Source organism: Cricetulus griseus, chromosome 2, assembly GCF_003668045.3.
Source record: "Cricetulus griseus strain 17A/GY chromosome 2, alternate assembly CriGri-PICRH-1.0, whole genome shotgun sequence".
Classification (NCBI taxonomy): Eukaryota; Metazoa; Chordata; class Mammalia; order Rodentia; family Cricetidae; genus Cricetulus; species Cricetulus griseus.
Window position 1 is genome coordinate 442,975,981 of NC_048595.1, and position 15,021 is coordinate 442,991,001.

Below are 15,021 nucleotides of genomic sequence, written 5' to 3' on the forward strand. Positions count from 1 at the left end.
GTGAAGGAGAGAAGATTATGGTCCAACATTAAAGTAAAACAGTAAGGCTGGGGATGAAGCTTAACAGTATAAAGCACTCGTCTAGTATGTGCAAGGGCCTGGGTTTGATTCCCAGTATCAATGGCACACACAACTGTCATTTCCTTTTGTGTTCCTGATTCTGTAGCTCCTACTGGCCTGAGATCAGGGAGACAGCCGACCTGAGAACCTCAGCTGGGCCACAGAGGTGCTGACACCTTCTCAGCAGACAGACATGGGCACTGACAGCCACCTGGGTAGTGGGGAAATATAGTTGTGCTAAATGGTAGTAAGCAGGGCCTGGAAACCTTTGTCCAGCAACAACTTCATCACAGCACGGCAGGAGTTACAGAGGAGCTGAGGGCAGCAGGGCCTCCTGGAGAGGTGAGGCTGTCGGGTTAGGGGTGAAGAGGCCTCCTCGAGGCTCGTTCAATGGGTAGACCATGGCACACTCCAGATGCTAGGGGCCTCAGTACTGCATGTAGCCTGGCTTTGGCACAAGGTATTATGAGTGGGTAGGAGAGCCAAGCTTACTCAGGACAGTCAGAGGCCACTAAACTGTCTAAGCATCACAGCCATGGGACTTGCTTTACATCTGGCAGGATCCTATGGCCACACTAGATAGAAACTTGAACTTGTGTGCTTAGGGATAGAAGGGTAGAAGGGGCTAAAATTCCATAGAAACTCGAACTCTCTGAAGGGTCACAGACTTAGTGACTGGGAAGGGTGGGCACACCATCAGACAGGAGGCCACAGCTCAAGGATGTCACTGGGAGAAAAAGGGAGGGCCAGGGATCATGTTTCTAGCAGGATCCTGACAGGAAGCAGATGTCATTTAGGCTGGGTCACATCTGGTTTAGGTAAACAGCTAAAAGCAGTAAAGGACTGGGCGCTGGGCCTGGGAGAGGCGGTTACCACCACCCAAGGGGGTAGTGAAAAAGAAAGGGCTAAGAAATCCAGACGGGCGCAGATTGAGAAACAAGTGGGGGGCCACACTCTCCTCCTGACCTCTACTCTGCCAAGCATATGAGGAAGCCAGAGAACTAGAGACATGCTGACTCTTTCGAGGAGGCCAGGTGGCAGCAGCGGGTTCACCTGAGAGGTACAACATCTCCCCCAGCTCCCTGGCAGTCAGGGAAACACAAGTTGCCAATGGAAGGATGCCATGCTACAGGGAGCTGACAGGGTAGGACATGCACCCAGCCTGCATAGGACCGGGTAGCAGGCAGCTCCAGACCTATGATACTCTGGTCCTGTTAGAGGCTTCTCTGTGCTGACTAAGCCCACCATGGCACTGCTTGTCTACAGCAAGTGCTCACCCTTCCCGGGGTGGGACAAAGACAGAAATACTTTCTAGGTTCACCCCTACCCTATTTCCCCCATAATTCATGTAAAATGACCAAACATTTTAAATTGCTGGAGAAACCGCATGGTTTTCAGGAGTCCAGGAAATCCCAAAAGGGCCCCACTGTTTGCCACCAAGCAAAGGCATACCCAGGTATAGCAGAGATGGGAGCGGGATTGCACCAGGGGTGGCACTGGGGTCTCACACCTTGCTGGGTTGCCCCAGGCCCCAAGGAAGGTGGCTAGCACTACAGATGCCCCCCTCCTCCCCCTTGCCACAGTGAGACAAGTGGAAAGTGTAACCATTGGGAGGATGCTAGCAAATGGTGGAGCACAGCAGCCTGAGGCCCCCACAGGGCCACACCAAGAAGGTGGCCATATATGCAGAAGACAAAGCAGGTCATATCCAGTCAATATCTTGGTGATGGCACCATAAGGCCCAACATGATCCTTCACCCAGCACCTCCCACTGTAGGAATGACTCAAGAAAGATGGGAGCCACACAAAATCTGGCTACGTTGCTTTTGGAAACCAGCTCAGTGATGAGACCTTGTTTGTCTACAAGTGACAAAGGCCAAGGTGGGGCTTTCAAGAAGGCTCCAACCAAGAAGCACAGCCACTAGCAGAGAGGGGAGAGCAACTTAGGGTGGACAGTGCCCACTTCTCCTCATGCACAAAAATTCTTCAGTCAACAGGTTTGATGAAACAAGCAACTAAAACTGAGATAAGGCCAAAGGCCAAGCCAAAAACACATCAGAACTGACTTTAAGAAAAAAAATAAAAAAAGAACACAGGTCAGTCAAGAAGAGAGAAATGTCTGTGGTGATGGGGTGATGCCTGAGAAAGTAATTTGTTGTTGTTGCTCCTTTTGGTGAAATAAAGTCTTTCTATGTAGATCAGGATGGTCTTGAATTTGTAATCCTTCTGCCTCAGCCTTACACATGCTCGGGTTACAGAGAAGGGAAAGGTAACAATGCCTAGGAAGAGGAGAGACAAAGGGGAAAGCAGCCATTTCACACAGGGAAAAGAGTTTTCTAGAAAAGCCTCAGAACACTGAGATAAAGACAGGTTTGTGTCTGTCAATCTGCAGACACCCTGGGTACCGGCAAAATTATATAAGAGAAGCCTAGCGACTACAGAGAAAGTTATGTTTTCAAGAGCAAAGAAAAACTATATCAGAATCCAATGAGGAAAAACAAACACATGACCCACAAAGTAGAAAGGAGGATGCCAGGCTGAGGCACCAGGAGGCACTGTTTATACCAGTTGTGTAAAGAGGAGGGAAGGGAGGACCCAGACAGACTTGCTTGCTGTGCCACAGAGAAACGGAGTTTGTCAGTATCCCAAGTCACTACGATGCAGGAACTGTGCCAGCTGAAGTCAGAATAAAATGTGCAAGTTCTGGCCTTTTTTTTTTTTTTTTCAGTTTGGAAGTTGTGCCTAGTTCAAGGAAAGAGGAAAGAGAGGAGACTTTTGGAGCATGCCTAAGCACAGGCTTCACAGAGGGGACCTTTCCACAGAGATGCAGGAGCTGATGGAGAGATCACCAGAACCAGGAACAATCAAAGGAAGAAGCTGTTTTGCCCACTGGTCACTGAACATTAGCAGGGCCCACTGCATGGTGATGGTAAGGTGGAGAACAGCTGGCCACAGGAGCTTGGAAATAATCACAGAGACTCTCTGGAAGGAGTGCGTGACCTTTCCTGCTTCTAGGAACCGAGACATAGAAAAGTTGTGAGTGCTTAGTCTGTGGAAGAACAGAGCCCATAGGCGTGGGGGGCGGGGAGATGTCTCTGTATGATAGCTGTATAATGTGACCACTCTGGTCAGATGCCAGCCTCAACTTCCAAACTGGACTGGTCCTCCACCTGGCCCCACTGCAGTCAACACAACAGGAGAAGAGATTTTGCTAAACGGATGTTACTTATACTAGGCCTGTGATGGGACCCTTACTCAGAGGACATACTTTGTCTCTAAAAGGGACTGTAGGCTCTGAGGTTCAGCTGTCCCTGCTATCTATTCATGCCCCCACCCCAGTCTAGCTTGTGTGTATATTGTCATTCCAAAGCCTTTGCACTGTTGCTCCCTCTGGCCCCAGACTTTCCTCAGACACTCGGCTAACTTCATCACCTTTCCCTGTGGGGGCTGTATCAGGATGATGCTTCCATTCCCCTCTAGAGTGCCAGAGTTCTGAGCTAGTGTTTCCTGCTGGACTCCTAGGGCACAGCACGTGCTATGGAAGCCATGCTGCCTGGGATGCTGCACTGCAGAGCACTGTGCACCTGCTAGGAGGAGGCCTAGGATATCGTGGGTCTCCGCACTGTAGAGCACTGGGGACCCACTGAAAGAGGCAGGATAGTACAGCTTAGGATCCTATACCACCCGATTCTGTGCACCCACGATGAAAGTGCTGTAGAAGTCCTGGACAAACACAGGTAATGACACTAACACCGCAGGGTCACACATGCAGGTACTGCTTCCCAGGGAGCCCTAGGGCGGCCTTCCACCAAGCACACTAGAGCACAGGTGGAATCCTGCTCTCCTGGGGCTTGCTTATCCAGAACACAGGTGGTCAACAAGGAACTAGAACACACCGGATATGAAAAATTCCTGGGACAGGGCTGGAGAGACGGCTCAGAGGTTAAAAAAGCACTTACTGCTCTTCCAGAGGACCTGAGTTCAATTCCCAGCACCCACATGGTGGCTCACAACCATCTGTAATGAGATCTGGTGTCCTCTTCTGGTGTGCAAGCATGCGTGCAGATAACTGTATACATAATAAATAAATAAGATCTTTTAAAAAAATTCCTGGGAGACATACAGGAGCAGTGGGTCAGGGCTTGTGAGTGGGGGCTGGGGGAGGAGTGCAGGAGTTCCTAGTGCAGGGAACACTTGAAGACTTGTCACTTGAGCTTCTTGTTGACTCCAGGATTTCAGGGGGTACACAATCCTCCTGAAGCCACAAGGATTTGTTCTCTCTTGACCCCTAATACTCTAGAACACATCTATCTCATCCACACCAGTCTCCCCCAGATGAGCAGCCCATTTTTATTTACGGTAGGTTATGAAGGTGGTGGGGCAGCAGACAGCTGGGTGAGCAGTCCAAGAGGGCCAAGATTCCTGCCATACTCCACTCTTCCAGGCTATGGAATCTCTACAAGTTCCTTAGCCTCTGTGCCACGCTCCCCACCTTTGTGATGGGAACAAAAGCAGTCCCTCCCTCTTATTGGCACTTGGGAGGATTAAATGGTTGGATATATCTGGAATGGGGTAAATGACTGACAAAAACCAGCTTTCCATCTTGGGGCTAAATCACCACAGGAAAATAGACAGGCAGATCACATGGTAACTGGGGTAGAGTGAGGGAATTCACTGTGGAGCCAGCTGGTGGCACCTCTGGCTTACATGCACAGGACTAAGACACACAGCCCATTCTACCCTATACCACCCCAGGTGCACCCTGGGTGTTCTGTGTCAGACTCAATTCCTGGGACTTCTAGTTTGTGCCTGGCAGTTCCAATTCCTTGGGGAGGGGGTTCTATGTGAACAGGGTTGCTGTTGCCACCAGGTTACGTTAGAGAGGAAGACAAACTTTTTTGAGAAGAGAGCCAGGCAAGAACAGCAGAAATGTAAGGCAACAAACTAAGCTGAGTCTTCTAAAACCTCATTATTCCAGAAAATACACTGCTCAGCAGAATGGTTCTAATGGGCCGACATCAATTTGCCAAGTTGGCAGAACCAGCTGCTGGTCCAAGAAGACTTTGTCTCCTGGTCAAGCACTCTGCCCCAGCCCTGCTGGGTGGGCAGGAGCCCCTGGGAAAGAGGGTTCAGTCTCTGGGAGGGATCTGGGAGGGAGAAGGAGAACTTGGCTGAGACCCTCTTGGCCTGAGCCTATACCATCCTATATCCATCCACTAGTCTCGCCCATCGAGAGTAGCCAGCCTGAGGGCGGGAGTTAAGCTGGGGCTGTTGACAGAGGCACATGAGGAAACTGCATTGGGTCATGAGTCTGGGGTGGGAAAGGGTACCCCAGGCTGCCTGCTACAAGTTCACAGTAGTGGAGCTAGCTACACTTTCCATAAAAAATGGTTAAAAACAACAAACAAGCATGACAAAAACAGGACCTGGAGAGCAGAGCCTGGACAAAGTGTCAGCCTCCAGTGCCACCAGGAACATAACACATCAACCTCACTGCCCCCTGCTTAAGAAGAAAATAAACACATTTTCTGAGGGAAATGAAAATCAGTAAAGAAGCTACTTCCTTGAAAGTACAGACACATACATCATAAGGTCCCAGCTTGGTAAGCGTCCCTGAACTGAACACGCCCCTCTGACCAGCCTGCAGGAACAGCTTGAGCCTGGCTAATCACAGCCCAGCAAACTCTGATTGTTTTCTAACTTTACATAACAGGGACCTGACAGCCTGGACCTCGAGTCTGCAAGCCTCATGGTATTTTACAACCTCAAATATTATAACATGTTTTCTACTTCCTGGTAGGAGCCAACTCCCTGGGGCCTGCCTGCTGTAATCCGGAGAAAATGTTTGTCCTGTTAAACAAACAGCCACGCTCTCCATGGTGACGGTTGGGTAACGGAGGAAAATGTGGCCAGGGCTGTCCAAATAAGGAGGGGAAGGAGGCATTCGGGAGGGGCACTGCCTCACCAGGACACCCCCACATGCTTTTCAGTCCTTACCTATGTTGAGGTACCAAGCTGCAGAACAATAACGTACCAAGATGGCAGCCCCTGGTGGTGGTTGAAGAGGAGCTGCTTGAATGCCTTTGCCCTTGGTAACCTGGGCTGATCCTATTTGATCAGGTGTTGCAGTGAATAGGGCCTGTTTCTCCACAAAGCCCACTGTGCCAAGATAATTAAGTGAGGACTGGTAAGACAGCTCAGTGGGTAAAGACACTTGCTGCGGGGATTGGTGACCTGAGTTTGATCCCTGTAACTGACTCCTTCAAGTTGTCCTGCAACCCCCACACGCACACACCCACAGACCCACAAAGTCAATTGTGTAGCCTCTCTCCCTGCTTCTGTCTTGCTCTGGACTCTAGAGTTGTCTGTAGTGACTGGCTTGTTACTATATTCCATGAGCAAAAGACTTCACATGCGGGCCAGATCCCCACAGGGGAGTACCCTGACTTGGGAATGGGCCAGCAGAGGCTCTACACTTGCTTGTTCTCCCAGGAGTCTACTGGTAGGCAGCTTCTGGCAAGGGTTGGATGAAGAGGACTACAAAGGGCTGGGGGTTATGTGTTTCCAGGCCGCCAATACAGTCATTTCCAAGGGCAACACCAACCTCCAGTGTGGCTCTTTCCTCTGCCTCTATATGCCAGTTTTATCAATCATTCATCAACTTCCCAGCATGGGAGCTCAGGGTTCACTGAGATTGGATGAAATTATACCATTATAATAACAGGCCCCCACACCTTCCAGGGTTTTCTAGAAGGTTCAGTGTTTGAGAGAAGCCACATAATAACAGGAACCCTCACTACTTCCTTGTGCACAGCAGATATGTCTCACACCGTGACATTAAGTGACACCAGGCAGAGCTTCAGAAACTTCTTATCTCTTGGACAGGTGCCCGAGAAAACAGTCCACAGACCCAGAACTCCAAACCCCTGAACTGAATCATATTTCAGAGACTGCCTCCAATGAGGAAACTGAGGCCCAGGGTAAGCCAAGGTTCCCAGTAGCTGCCAGCTGGCTGACGCAGGGCTCCCCTGCTGCTGAGTACTCCAGCCTCCACAGAAAACAGGAGCTGCATCAGCTCTGTACCAGGGAATCACACCAAGATGACAGTGACAGATAACTGCAACCACCCACTATGCCATTCCATGCTGGCACACTGTGCAGCTACCACTAAAATAAAGGAGTCCCTGGCTTCATTAGATTCCAATAACTTAAAAGAAAAGTGACTGTGTGATTTAAAAACCCGAATTATAATTCAAGACTTCTGGCAGACTCTGGTTTCCCTTATCAGCCAAATCCCACCTAGGCCCAGTAGACTAAGGTAGAGTGGACATGTCCTCTTCAGGCTTGCACCTCTGGTAAGCATGTGGACCAAGGAGGAAAAAAACAGATCCTGAGATGGCCAGGCCTGGTTTTACAGTGGCACAGCCTGCCAGCCTGTGTCTGTGCCTCATCGAGCTAGGGGTTACCCTGGACGATTTCCAGGGAGCTTTCTGGCTCTCTGTTCTGTATGAATCACCTTTCCAAACTGGTTCCTTGTGTATACGTTACAGAAACCCTGGCAACCAGGGTTCCTGCAGGGGAAGCAGGCCACCGCCCACCTCTGGGTCCATGTCTGCACTTGGCAGCCAAGGTATGTCCCAAAGGATGACGTGATTGCTCCAACTCAGAGTGGACCCTCACCCCCACACATGCCCAGTCCATCTGGAGTCAGGGATACTGGCAAGGATGCCACAGAGCACAAAGTGGGTGGACCAGGTGGTCTTCCTGACCTCGGGGGCCCCAGGTGTGGCTTGGCACTGGGGGGCTGGCTTGCCCCCTTCCTTCCCCGCGTCACCGCAGGGATCAGCGCCTGTCATCCATCGGTCCTTCCCCAGGATCAGGCTTCACTCTCAGGACTCAACAGGAAGCGAGCTTCTCAAGAGACCCTCTGTGTCCTAGGGACAGTTTGCACTGACCCCGGCGCTCTTGGACATCACCAGTGGAGGGGGTGGGGGATAAAGAAAATCATTTAAAGAAACACCGTCAGACAAGACACCTAACTAATCTTGCCGACCCCTGTGCCTAGACCTGCGAAACGGGGGCAGCAGTGTGCGCCGGGACGAGGGTCAGCGCACGGTCCTGTCTGCTGCATTCTGCCGAGCTGCACCCATTCTCTCGGTCGGCTACTTCTGGCGCAGGACCCCGGCTCCAGCTGTCCGAGCCGCCGGTTACGTAAGCCGCCCGCGGTCGTCCCGGTTCGCGCCACCGCCCGGCGCCGCGCCACTCACCGCTCCGCCGTGTCCGCCCGCGCCTCGGTCCTTCTCTCGGCCCGTCCCTCGGTGCGCCCGGCCTGCGCCGCAGCCGCCCGAAGCCGCTAGTCCCTGTCGCGCTGCCGCGCCGCCGGCCGCCGCCGCCGCCCCGTCGCCCTCCGCTGTCACATAGTGGAAAACGTGACCGCGCGCGCTGCGCCCGCCCCGGCGCCCGCCATTGGTCGCGGCGCCGCCTCATCTGCATACCGGCGGGGCGGGACCTGAGAGCACCGCGCGCCAATTGGCTGAGACGCCCGTCGCTCTCTTTACATAAGACGCACATGGAACTCCATGTTCGCCGCCTCGGTTCCTCAATGAAGAAGCTGCGCGCTCGTGCTCCCCCCCGCGTTCTGGCGAGTGGGCTCGTCCACTTCCGGCCCGCGGGCCTTCCATTCACCTGGCACGGCGGCTGCCCGCTCGTGCCGCGCGGAGTGGCACGTACCACTGCAGCGCGGGGGGGACTGATGCCTGGTGGCTACGCAGTTCGGCCCCCCGCGGAGTCCAGGGGCCGCGGGCCTACCACCTGCGGCGACACGGCCGCCCGGGCGCCCCGCAGAACCGAGAAAGCTCTGTGCTGACACCCTTCGCTCACCCAGCCCAGTTCATTCATTTCTTTTCTCATTCATTCATGGAGAAGCGCCCGAAGACAAACAGGGCGGACCCTCTAGATCTGCCGCTGCACACCCACCCAGGGCATCCTGTGCCCCAGGCTGACGGGTCGTCCCCGCTTCCATGTAGCCTTTCTTGATTTTGAAACCGCGTGTTGCAAGTGTGGATTCAGGAAATAAGGTCATAATTACTGTGCAGAGATACAAAAGAAAGAAGTGATTCCTCCCTGCCCTCAATCTCATAGACAGAAAAGACTTGGCGTTCTAAAACTTTAGCAAATGGGATGCTGTAGTTAATTAGCCTTACAAATAAACTCTACGGAGGCGGGGCACCTGAGGATGGGTAAATGGGGTACGCATCTGGAGAATCAGGACTTTTCCAAGGTGGAAGCTGCAGACACTTGCTAGCCAGGGTAGGGAACTCCCCAGGGATGGGGCAGCCCTGCCCTTGTGGCACCTTGGCTGACGCTATTTGTTCTTTCAAGACCAGTATCTGGAAACGTATTAAGCATGCAGGCTTCTGTCCAAAGGGTCAAAGGAGGGAGCAGAACTTCCGTTGGGACTGGTTTAAGGCCCAAGATTTACCTGTATGACATAGAACAACTTAAAGGCTCTGAAAGTGCAAGGTGTGATGGGGAGACGAAGTTGTCTTTGACAAGTGAAAAGGGTCACTTGGCACTGCCCAGGAGCAGCATCTGCTACTCTGGATCTTCCCCTTGGGCCTCCTAGGAACCAGGGATGGAAAACAAAGCAAACATTATAAACAGAAGCCTGTGAAGGGACTGAGCTGCTGGTCTATACAGCCAGTTAACCCACATTCAAGAATTCCTGTGTGTGAGCCTCTTCTTTCTCTCTGCCTGGCAGAACAGGCATACAGATCCTCAGATGCAGCTGGGGCAGACTAAGTTCACCTCAGCAACTCTTCCCAAGGGGCCCTGGGAAGCCAGATGTGTGACTCACACTGCAGGGGGCAGAGCACCACCTCTAGTTCCCCTGACATTGACACCTCACCACACTCCCCAACACACACAAACAGAGCAGAGCTGGGCCAAGCTGCACCCTGCACACACCCAAAGAGCCTTTTGTTTTCTCATGGACATTGACGTCAATGGAGGCTGCATTGTTCTGGAAATAAGAGTACACAGCTCATCCACCTGGCAGCGTCTTCCTCATGCTCAGCTCTTTCATGTCTTGCTCCATATTCGCCTTAATGTCACAGTTCCTCCTAAATTTAGCATTTTTATTTCCACCAGTCAATCTTCTAGAAAGACATAGGAATCAATTCTTTTGGAAATTCAATACTGTGGGACTCCGGAACTCTTTGGAATCTAATTTGTCTTTGGCATCTCATTTGGTTGGATTCTACTTTCTTGTTACTGGAAACTTGCATTCACTCCACAAATGTTTGCTAACACCAGAATTTGGAGAGAAATGCAAAAATGAACCCCCTTAGTCTTTGTGTTGTTGCTAAGACAGTGCCTTGCCCCATATCCTAGGCTGGCCTGAGTTATAGATTGTTGTGAGCTTCCAGATAGGTGCTTGGGAGTTGGGTCCTCTGCAAGAGCAACAGTGCTCTTAACTGCTAAGCAACCTCTCCAGCCATGAAGACAGTTTTAACAGAAGACCCCTCCTCTGCTAAAACAGCCATGTGCCATGCAAGAAAAGATTAAAGCACCAACTTTTTCTGGCCATAAGGACATTAAAAGAAAAACCAATAGCTTGACTGAGGTGAGAGCTGTGTCTTTTGGTGAGGGACAAGTAGCCATGGTGATTGACAGTCTTTTGGCTCTCAGGGTTGGTGCTGTAGCTCAAGCCTATGCCTTGAAAATTGAATTGTGGGTCAAAGTTTTCTGATCTCTGGAGGTTTGAAACTCTTTCCAGGATTTGAGGGCATATCCCTCACAGTTTTGAAGGATCCACAAAGAGGCAGCCTGTCAACAAGAAACTGTGTCTAGGGTGATGTACTACCTATAGGTACTCCCCAAGTCTGAAGTGCTCCCCATGTCTAAGATGTTACCCAGTATCCATGGCAATGTCTTGTATTGGGTTACTTTTAATTTCTTAAATTTTTTATTTATTTTGTGTGCCTGGGTATTTTGACCACAATACATCATGTATGTGCTTGGTGAATTCAGAGGTTCTACAATTTCCAAAAGTGGCACCAACAACCAAGCACTAAGTATTCAAACACCCAAACCAGTGGGAGATATTTCACTTTCCAGCTATAAAATGTCCCATGCCTGAGATGATGATCCCAGTAACTGGGATGGACTCCACATCCAAGGTAAACACCTACGCGCAAGGTGAAGCCTTTCTATGATTTGGATCTGGAATGTCCTCAAATGCCTATATATTAAAGAGTAGGTCACCAAGGTGGTATTATTGGGAGGTGGTGAAACCTTGAAGGGGTGGGGCCTAGTGGGAGGTTTTATGTCATTGGAGAAATGCCCTTAAAGGGACTGTGGAATACCTGCCTCTTAATCTGCCATTTTTCAGTCATCAAGTCAGCCATTTCCCACACGCTGCTGCAGTGATCACTCTTCCCTTGCAATGAGGCCAAAAGACAATGGCAATAATCAATTATGAACTGAAACCTTCAAAACTATGAGCCAAAATAAACTTTTTTTTTTGAGACAGGGTTTCTCTGTATTGCTTTGGAGGTTGTGCTGGAATTTGCTCTGTAGACCAGGCTGGCCTCAAACTCACAGAGATCCGCCAGTCTCTGCCTCCTGAGTGCTGGGATTAAAGGCGTGCGCCACCAACGCCCGGCCAAAATAAACTTTTTATAAACTGATTATCTCATATATTTGTTACAGTGGTGAAACTAGCATACGTTCTGTGTCCAAAGCACGTCTAAGGTGATCTTGCATGTCTGAGGTAATCATATCTGAGCTGATCTTCCATATCTGAGGTAATCCTCCTTGTGTATGGTGAGCCTCCATATCTGAGTCAATCATATCTGAGGTGATCCTCCATATCTGAGGTAATTTTCCATGTGTATGGTGAGCCTCCATATATGAGGTGATCATCCATGTCCGAAGGGATCCTCCGTGTTTGAGGTGATCTCATTGTCTGGTCTTAGCCTCATGTTTGCTGTGATCCCCATCATGAGGATCTTCTTCCTTCACAAGGAGAAGGGCTCTCTTATTAGTCTGATTTCTCAGTTCTTCTGAGCCACAGGTTTCCTCCAGCAAACCCTGCAGTAGTCCCTCTTGCTCTATCTTCCTCTGCTTGTGTGTCCCCAAGAAAGTCACCTCAGTCTCCTTCTTCCAACATTGTCAGTGGCACTGAGTGACAGCCTGTCTGCTTCCTTCCCCTACCGCTAATACGGATGTCCTGGAGTAGAATCAGGAACTGAAGCCTTTCATGTCCTGAGGAAAATCAAAGCTAGGCACCAACAGGGTCCTTGATCCTGGATGACACAAAGAACACAGGAGGCTGAGGCTGGAGATAGGTGTGGCCTCTAGGGCCCCACCTTGATGTCACAAGCTGTGACTGCCCAATGCTCACAGCAGCTATACTTGGCACTAGTACACCTTCTCTTATTTAATCCTCACAGCTGTATAAGGTGTATGCCTGTCCCTACTGCTCCTCTGTAGAAGACATCCCAGCTCTCAATGTGATAGGAATCATGGCTTTGATAACCCCTGTCTAGAGTGTGAGCTCATGGTCAAGCTCACCACTCCACCTTACAGAGCCTGAGAAAGGGAAGGGCACAAGTTATGAATGACCAAAGTCCAAGCTCCAACGGTCTCTCTGCCTCTGGAATATTCTCCCCAGCAAGAAGCTCCATTGTGATGTGGCTGGCAAAGTGTCCCCTGAATTCTTCAGATTTCCTTTGAAACCTATAAAGGCTGGAGTGAAGGTTCTCCACATGGGTTACCCCCTACCACTCATCCCTCTAGCCATGCCAGGCTGGCACTGTGAACCCTGTTTGTTCTCTGCCTGCAAGCCTACTCTTTAGTGAGGTCTGTTCCAAGCCTGCTGAGGACTGTGTGGTTTGGGGATTTGTCTCCTGCTGACATCTTATAGCCTGACATAGAAAAACACCATTGACTGTTCCCAGGCCAAGATTTGTAGGAAATGACAAATGGGCCTGACTGAACCACCCTCAAAAGAACCCCAAAGGAAACACTAGAGACTAGAAAAGCTTCTGTAAATATCTCCCTAACCACGATTCCAGTCTGGGATTGAGCTGCTTACCACAGCTGATCTGTTTTCAATACTGTGATGGAATATCTGAGGCAGGACATTTTATAAAGAAAAGAAGCTTATTTAACCCACAGACTTGGAGGCCAAAAGTCCAAGATCGGATGGCCCATGGATTATGTCTTTGATGAGCGCCTGTATTGGATGGCATCATGGCAAAACATATCAGAGAAAGAGAGATTGCATCACCAGAAATGAAGGCAGGGAGAAGGTTGTTCCTCCTAGCACCCTGACTTCAGAACTAACCAATGTGTCCCATGTCCTCAATCCCCAGTAGCCTAGGTTGACCCTCCTCTTAACAGATCACAGCACCTCCCAGTGTCATTGCTCTGAGGACTCCAAGGGACAAATCACATTGTAACACACAAAGCACACCTGTCCCTGTGTCTAGTGGGATTGGAACGACCAGGAGTCATTTAACTATGCCTTGCCAGTCAAATGTGGCCCAAGGCCAGCTTTGGCACAGTCTGTAAGCCACAGGGAAAGGGAGAGGGAAGAAAGCCCCAGGATGCTACTGCAACCCTACAAAGAAAGCTCATAAGCCGAAACTGTTTACTGCCTGGCTCTTTTCAGAAAAGGTTTGCTGACTCCTGTGGATAACCTAGTGTTTGATAGCACTGCAATTACTAGACTCTCTACCTCCTGGAAGTCGGGCAAAGAGGGAAGGAGGCATTGGGTATCAGCTAGATGTGGTACTTGCTGAGTGGCAGGCAGTGGCAATGACAATGGCATTGGAGAAAGATTATTTGTGATGTTGGACCTGGACACCCGGAAAAGGAAAGGGAATGGGCTTAGGACAATTAATTTCCCATTTAACACAAATTTTTGAAAGCCTTGGAGCCTCTAAAGCAGCTTGGGAAATTTTCAGCTCCCATAGAACTTGCTAGATTATTGAAAATCAGACCTAGAACCCGATGACAAGGATCAGAAACCCAAATCCCAGCCTTGATAGGCATCCATTGTTCCTATCAACCAATGAGGACATGACCCTGACCCTGTGATATGGATCATTGGGTAGGTGGGCTAAGAATCTAACCCCTGCAAGTCTCCAGAAGCCTCAATCCAGCAGGAGCAATTACTTTCCCAGAGAACACTGCTCTTGCCCGATCCCTCACGTGGGGCAGGTGCCTGTAGGATGGAATTTGGCTTAAGCCCCTAACCTTCCCACACCTCTCAGGTTACAAGCCTCCAGCCAGGGGCAGTTCAGAGCTTGCCAGAGCCTAAGCTCTGCTCTGGCAGGAGCCTGACCACTAGCCAGGACCTGCAAAGCTGGCTGACCTGTGCTGGAAGGCTCTGCAGGCACTTGTGGTATAGTGGATCTTCACTGAGCCACGGGGGTTGGAGGACAGGGCTCAACTGGCATTCAGCTCACCTCTGTGATGTGGAGCACAGTGTCTGCAATGTCTGGCAGAGGCACCAGGAACTAATTCTACTCACTTGTGGTAATGACTCCAACGAGCGAGCGATAGTAAATGTTTAACAGTTGGCTCCTTAAAGGGGGCATGGGGGGGTGGAGGAAAGAAAGAAAGCCAAAGCTTTACAGCATGTACCCATTTCTATGGTTAAAAAAAAAAAAAAAAGTTCCACTGTGGCCAAATCTTAGCTGCCACTATGACTCCATTAGCAAAGTGGCAAAACCAATCAAGGTCACATACATGGAGAGATATTCAGGCCCCAGCCCTGGCTCTGATCAGCATGACCACTGGAATATGTTCTTAGAAAACAAGAGTTGTCTCTGCTCAGCTGCAAGGAAGAATCACCTTTCTGGAATTCATTAGCTAGAGAGCAATCTTCCCAGGCTCTGTTAAGAAGATTGAAAGGGAGGCCATTGTCACCAAGTGCTCTCAATCAAGTGT

The 15,021-nt window shown here is 50.3% G+C and overlaps 1 protein-coding gene across 2 annotated transcripts in view; it reads right to left on the minus strand.

Annotated features, from left to right (window-relative positions):
• Per2 (period circadian regulator 2) overlaps positions 1-8,479 on the minus strand; it is a 42,364-nt gene extending 33,885 nt beyond the window's left edge. For both annotated transcript variants that reach the window (XR_004768741.1, XM_027397585.2), the window contains exon 1: positions 8,328-8,479. The gene's annotated coding sequence lies outside the window, so the exon portion shown is untranslated. The remainder of the gene's footprint in view (positions 1-8,327) is intronic.
• Between the last annotated feature and the right edge of the window lie 6,542 nt (positions 8,480-15,021).